The sequence below is a fragment of the Vulpes vulpes genome, chromosome X, assembly GCF_048418805.1.
Source record: "Vulpes vulpes isolate BD-2025 chromosome X, VulVul3, whole genome shotgun sequence".
In the NCBI taxonomy this organism is placed as follows: Eukaryota; Metazoa; Chordata; class Mammalia; order Carnivora; family Canidae; genus Vulpes; species Vulpes vulpes.
The window spans coordinates 71,302,314-71,309,862 of record NC_132796.1 but is presented as its reverse complement, the minus strand read 5'-3'; the positions used below and the strand labels follow the sequence as shown (position 1 = coordinate 71,309,862).

Below are 7,549 nucleotides of genomic sequence, written 5' to 3'. Positions count from 1 at the left end.
ACTGTTCTCTCACTTCATCAACCAACCCTACTTTACTGGTTAAAAAAGGAGGAGTGTGCAAGGGATGTTTCCTAAGCTTTTGCTTTTGCATATTTGGGTTTCATTTACAGGCTGTGTGTGCTAGTGACTCCTGCCTTAGTGCCTGTTGTCCCTCAGAGTCGTTTTCCTTCACTGCAACACTCTTGGAGTGACACATACCTTTAGCCTATAGATTATAACAAAATGAAGACAGAAGATAGGGTGTCTGATGTTGTTGTAGGTGTTATGACTGAACTTCAGTTACACAAGAGTATAGGTGTAGTATGAAGAGGTAAGGGGAAAAACTAGGAAAGGTGCATTTCTACACAAATGGGACTATATTTAGAATAAGTGTTATTTGGGAGCTTGTGCAGAAGAGAAAGGATGCCTGGAGGAGAATCAAAGAATTTGGGAAGCCACAAAGATTTGTGGGCTGTTGGCAGAAAGTTTTGTGGGAAAGTCCCGAATTCTTATTTAGTCTTGATGATAATAAGAATCTTGGTTAAGTCGTAAGTGAAACGAAGACATTTAGCATTGTGAGGGCACAGAGACTTGGTCATAGAAAGTCAAACTTCCAAGGCTGGGGGTAAGTACCACTTCATGTTTGATCTACATTTAAAGTTCCCCAAAGAACCATGTAATAAAATCTTTCATAGGTCCTCCTGGGAATATCTGCAAAGGCAGCAACTCCTGGATATATATCATTGCATGAAAAAGATTGCAGGTGGCTTTGTGGCATTACTCATGTTAGGAGAAATTCTCAATGAGTAGCACCTGAATGCTTACGCAGTCCTGGTAAATATCTGGTTGTAGGTCCCAATTAGCATGCTTTTCAGAAAGAAACATCATTCCTAAATTTTGCACTACTGTATTATCACATTTGTGCTGCAGCAGTATTCTTTCTGTGAGTACTTGAGGGTTCAGCTTTGAGGCTACAATATAGAGAATTGTCAGTTCATCCAAGCTCTTCATTCTGGTCTTTTGATTTTAGTATTTTCATTTTTTTCTTATCTAATTACTTTTATTCTCAATTCATGCTCAATGAATACATTTCCTATATTTGTTTTCTAGAATCCAGAAGATTCCCAATTGTTCGCCTGCTCCAGGGCTGCATTACAAGATATATTGCTTGGTAGCAGGCCAGGGAGTTAGGTGGTCAGCTGAATTGGAGGGAGATTTTCCCTGTTCTTGGCAATGGCATGGTGACCTCTTGCTGCTGAATGAGGACTGCTTCCAAACCAAGCATTGGGGAAAACTGGGCAAGAGGAGGAAGTCTCTAAGTTTTTTCTCTTAGAGTCTAATGAGGCTTGTCTAAAACTTGTCTTTTGGGGGGCTTGTTCTGTTTCAGAACCAGAACTCTGGGAGCCTGTTGGAGTGACACATGGAATCCAGGGTTTAGCAAAACGAAGGTGGATATCACTGTACACCACATTTAAACACCAACAGTGTACTGCTGAGTGAACATGACTGGACAGAACATGTGGATAATGGTATCAGGTTGGGGTAAACAGGTGATAATGATTAAAAAGAGCTAGTATTTGTGAAGGGCTGTACAAATTACCAAGCTTTTCTACATAGATCTTCAGTCTCACAAAACCTGGCAGATTATTTTAGTGTGCTGCATATTTTTTTATTAGAGCAAAGTATGCATAATAAGATTTGCCATTTTAACAATTTTTAATGTACAATTCAGTGCCATTAAGTATATTCATATTGTGCAGCCATCATCACTATCCTATTTCTAGAACTTCTTTATTTTTCCAAATGGAAACTCCATACCCATTAAACTTTAATCTTCCATCATCCCCTCCCACCAGCCCCTGGCAACCACCGTGTTACTTTCTGTGTCTATGAATTTGACTACTTTAGGTACCTCACGTAAGTGGAATCTTCACTCTATGTTTACTTTTGTGACTGGTTTATTTCACTGAGCATAGTGTCTTCTAAGGTTCATCTATGTTGTAGTATGTGTTAGAATTTCCTTCCTTTTTAAGACTGAATAATATTCCATTGTATGTACACACCAAAATTTGTTTATGCACTCATCTGTTATGGACACTTATGCTGCTTCCACCTTTTGGCTATTGTGAATAATATTGCTATGAATATGGGAGTACAAATACCTGTTTGATTCCTGCTTTGAAATATTTTTTTTCCTGCTTTGAATTCTTTTGCATATATATCCAGAAGTGTAATTGTTAGATCATATGGTAATTTTTTGGTATAATTTTTTGAGGAACCACTGTACCATTTTCCACAGTGGCTACATCATTTTACATTTCCATCAGCAGTGCACAGGGGTTCCCATTTCATCTTTACCAACATTTGTTATTTACTTTTTTGTTTTTGGAATGATAGCCACCCTAATAGGTGTGAAGTGGTATTCCATTGTGGTTTTGATTTGCGTTTCACTACTATATTGGGAAACCTACTGTTCTCTCCTGTGTGTTTCCTTTGCTTTCACATGGAACACTTTACTTTTGACATTTCTGGTGACCAAATATGTGGGTTTTTTTTCCCCCACAACAAGCAATTTTCTGCAATACCAAACGGGTGTCCTATAATTTAACTCAATTCTGACACCTGGAGAGAGTGTCAGATCCCACAGATCCTACAAGACTGCCCCCACCCCACGTCAGATGCCAATTGCAAGTTTAGGTTGTCACCTGTGCTTCTCACTGATTGGTTATAACCTTCGGTTCAGTTAATTTGCTACTGTAGCTCACAGACCTCAGGAAAAGAGGTACTAATATTTACTAGTTTCTTAAAGGATATGATAAAGGATACAGGTGAATAGCCAAATGAAGAGATACATAAGGTGAGCTCTGACGGTCCTGAGTGCAAGAGCTTCTGTCCTTACGGCGTTGGGATGTGTCACCCCGGTACACGGATGTGTTCACCTACCTGGAGGCTCTGTGAGTCTCCCTACCTACTTTTGGGATTTTTATGGAGGCTTCATCACTTAGGCAAGATCAGTCGTTAACTCCATTTCCAACCTTACTTCCCTCTCTGGCAGATGAAGGGTGGAGCTGAAAATTCCAACATCTTATTATGGTTTAGTTATTTGGTGACCAGCCCCCATCTAGGAATCCACCCAGAGTTGCCTCGTTAGGGCAAACAATATGCCTAATGCTGTTATCACTTAGGAATTTACAAGGGATTTAGGAGCCCTGTATCAGGGACAGGGTCAAGTACCAAATATTAGAATAAGAGACACAACTAATGCTCTTATCACTTAGAAATTATAAGGGTTTTAGGAGTTCTAAATGGAGAGTCAGGTGCAGAGACCCATATATGTATTTTCTATGATGAGTGAGGTTGAACATGTTTTCATCTGCCGTTGGCCACTTGTATATCTTTTCTGGAGTAATGTCTATTTAAGGCCTTTTCTATTTTTTTTTAAAGATTTTATTTATTTATTCATGAGAGAAACAGAGAGAGAGAGAGGCAGAGACACAAGCAGAGGGAGAAGCAGGCTCCATGCAGGAAGCCCGACATGGGACTCGATCCCAGGTCTCCAGGATCACACCCTGGGCTGAAGGTGGTGCTAAACCGCTGAGCCACCTGGGCTGCCCCCTTTTCTATTTTTTAATGGGATTGATTTTTGTTGTTGTAGAAGTCTTTTTTTTTTTTTTTTAATGCTGGATACTAATCCCTCATCAGATACATAATTTGCAAATACTTTTTCCCATTCTATGTGTAGCCTTTTCACTGTTGACAGTGTCCTTTCATGCACAAAAGGTTTTAACTTTGATAGAATCGAACTTATGTATATTTTATTTGTTGCCTGTGTATTTGGTGTTATATCCAAGAAATCTTGGTCAAATCTAGTGTAATGAAACTTCTCTCCTATGTTTTCTTCTAAGAGTTTCATAGGTTTAGCTCTTACATATAGGTCTTTGATAATTTGTGACAATTTTATATATGGTTCAGGTAAGGGTCCAACTTCATCCTTTTGCATGTGGATATCCAGTTGTCCCAGCACCATTTGTTGGAGAGAATGTTCCCCCCGCCCCGGGAATGGTCTTGGCACCCTTGTTGAAAAATCATTTGAACATAAATGTGAGGGTTTATTTCTGGGCTATTTCATTGATCTGCATGTCTGTCTTTATGCCAGTACCATGCCATTTTGATTATTGTAGCTTTTAGTAAGTTTTGAAATATGGAAGTGTGAGACCTCCAACTTTTTTTTTCAAGATTATTCTGACTATTCAGAATCCCTTGAGATTTCATATGGATTTTAGGTTGGATTTTTGTATTTCTGAAAACTGTCATTGGGATTTTAATAGGGATTGCTTTGAATTTGTAGATTGCTTTCAATGGCATTAACATTGTACCAATATTGAATCTTCCAACTCATGAACATGGGATGCCATCTTTCCATTTATTTGTGTATTCCTTAATTTCTTTCAGCAATCTTTTTTAGTTTTTAGCACTAAAGGCAACTCCTTTATTAAATTTACTCTTCTTTAAAAATGTCTGTGTTTAAGTAAAATTAACATTCAGTGTTATATATATGAGTTTCAGGAATATAATATAATGAGTAATTCTGTATGTTACTCTGGTCATCAAGATAAGTGTACTCTTGATCTCTTTTATTTCAAGCAACGACCAGTTTTTCTGTATTTAAGAATCTTTTTTATTGTCTTTTTTGTTCCTTTGTTTTATGTCTTAAATTCCACATATGAGTGAAATCGTATGGTATTTGTCTTTCTGATGGACTTTTTAAATTTAGCTTTATACTCTGTAGGTTTATCCATGTTGCAAATGGCAAAAATCTCATTCTTTTTTATGGATGAGTAATATTTCAGAGAGAGTGTGTGTATGTGTGTGTATGTGTATGTATATGTGTTTGTATATATACCATATGTTCTTCACTCAACTATGAATGAACACTTGGATTGCATCCATATCTTAGCTATTGTAAATAATGCTACAGTAAACATAGGGGTGCATATATCTTTTCAATTTAGAGTATTTCTTTTGTTTGGGTAAATACCCAGTAGTAGAATTACTGGATACATGGTAATTCTGTTTTTAATTTTTGAGGAACCTTCATACTGCTTTCCACAGTGGTTTCACCAGTTTCCATTACCACCAGTAATGCATAAGAGTTCCTTTTTTCCCCACATTCTTGCTAAAACTTATTTTTTTATTTTTATTTTAGCCATTCTGATAGGTATGAGGTGGTATCTCATTGTGGTTTTGATTTGCATTTCTCTGATGATAATGGATATTGAACATCTTTTCATGTGTCTTTTGTCCATTTATATGTCTTATTTAGAAAACTGTTCATGTCTTCTGCCCATTTTTTAATTGGATTCTTTTTTGTGGTGTTGAATTATATAAGTTCTTTATATATTTTGAATATTAACTACTTATTAGATATGTCATTTGCAAGTATTTTCTCCCATTCAGTAGGTGGCCTTTTCGTTTTGTTGTTTGTTTCTTTTGTTGTGTAGAAGCTTTTTGATGGTTTCCTTCATTGTACAAAAGTTTTTTATTTTTTTGTAGTCCCAGTAGTTTAATTTTGCTTTTGATTCCCTTGCTGGAGGAAGCATATCTTGAAAAATGTTGCTACAACTGATGTCAAAGAAATTACTACCTATATTTTCCTCTAGGAGTTTTATGGTTTCAGGTCTCACATTTAGGTGTTTAATCCATTTTGAGTTTGTGTGTGTGTGTGTGTGTGAATGGCATTAAAAAGTGGCCCAGTTTCATTCCTTTGCACATAGCTGTCTAGTTTTCCCAACACCATTTGTTGAAGAGACAAATGGTATATCCTTGTCTCCTGTGGTTAATTTGACCACATAAGCATGGGTTTATTTCTGGGTTTTTTATTCTGTTCCATTGATCTATATATATTTTGTGCCAGTATCATGCTGTTTTGATTATTACAGCTTTGTAGTATATCTTAAAATCTGCGATTGTCTTATCTCCAGCTTTTTTCTTCTTTTTGAAGATCGTTTTTGCTTTTTGGGGTCTTTTATGTTCCCATACAAATTTTAGTATAATTTGTTCTAGTTATGTGAAAAATGTTGGTATTTTGACAAGAATTGCATTATTTTAATTAAATAATTATTTATTTTATAAAGATTTTATTTTTTTCATTCATGAGAGACATACAGAGAGAGAGAGGCAAAGACATAGGCAGAGGGAGAAGTAGGCTCCCCTCAGGGAGCATGATGTGGGACTGGATCCCTGGAATGAGGATCACATCCTGAAATGAAGGCAGACACTCAACTCTTCAACTACTGAGCCACCCAGGCGTTCCGGCAAGAATTGTGTTGAATCTGTAGATTGCTTTGGGTAATTTGAGCATTTTAACAATATTATTTCTCCCAATCCATGAGCATCAGATGTCTTTCTGTTTCTTTGTGTAGTCTTCAGTTTCTTTCATCAGCATTTTATAGTTTTCTGAGTATAGGTCTTCCTTGGTTAAGTTTATTCATAGATATTTTATTATTGATACAATTTCATTTCATTTCATTTTATTTTTTTAAAAGATTTTATTTATTTATTAATGAGAAGCACAGAGAGAGAGAGAGAGAGAGAGAGGCAGAGAGGCAGAGACACAGGCAGAGGGAGAAGCAGGCTCCATGCAGGGAGCCCGATGTGGGACTCGATCCCGGGACCCCAGGATCACGCCCTGGGCTGAAGGCGGCGCTAAGCCGCTGAGCCACCCGGGCTGCCCTATTGATACAATTTTAAATTGGATTGTTTTCTCAATTTTTCTTTCTGCTACTCAATTAGTAGTATATAGAAATAACATTTATTTATATTTTTGTATCCTGCAACTTTATTGAATTCCTTTATTACATAATAGTTTTTTTGCTGGAATCTTTAGGGTTTTTCTATATATAGTATCAGGCAATCTGCAAATAGTGATGGTTTTACTTCTTCCTTACCGATTTGGATGTCTTTTATCCTTTTCTTTTGTATGATTGCTGTGTCTAGGACTTCAGTACTATGTTGAGTAAAAAGGATGAAAGTGGAAATCCTTTTCCTGTTCCTGATATTAGTGGAAAAGCTTTTTATGATTGATTACGTTGCTATCTGTGGGATTGTCACATAATGTCTTTATTATGTTGAGGTGTATTCCCCTAACCCTCTTTTATAAGAGTTTTTATTCTTTTTTTAAGATTTTATTTATTTATTCATGAGAGTGAGTACACAGAGAAAGAGAGGCAGAGACACAGGCAGAGGGAGAAGTAGGCTGCACGCAGGGAGCCTGATGTGGGACTCGATCCTGGTTCTCTAGGGTCACACCCTGAGCTGAAGGCGGCACTAAACTGCTGAGCCATGCAGGCTGCCCAAGAGTTTTTATTCTGAATGGATATTGAATTTTATCAGATGCTTTTTCTGCATCTATTGAGATGATTACATGATTTTTATCCTTTATTTTGTTAATACGGAGTGTCACATTGATTGGTTTGCAGGTATTGAACCATTCTTGCATCCCTAGGATAAATCCCTTTTGTACATGGTGCATGAACCATTTAATATATTGTTGAATTTTATTTGCTAATAC

The 7,549-nt window shown here is 36.9% G+C and overlaps 1 long non-coding RNA gene across 1 annotated transcript in view; it reads left to right on the top strand.

The window, feature by feature from the left end:
• The first annotated feature begins 519 nt into the window (after positions 1–519).
• LOC112925663 (uncharacterized) overlaps positions 520–7,549 on the top strand; it is a 29,914-nt gene continuing 22,884 nt past the window's right edge. Inside the window, exons 1-2 of the long non-coding RNA XR_003236180.2 lie at positions 520–604; positions 1,367–1,427. This is a non-coding gene — a long non-coding RNA (uncharacterized lncRNA). The remainder of the gene's footprint in view (positions 605–1,366; positions 1,428–7,549) is intronic.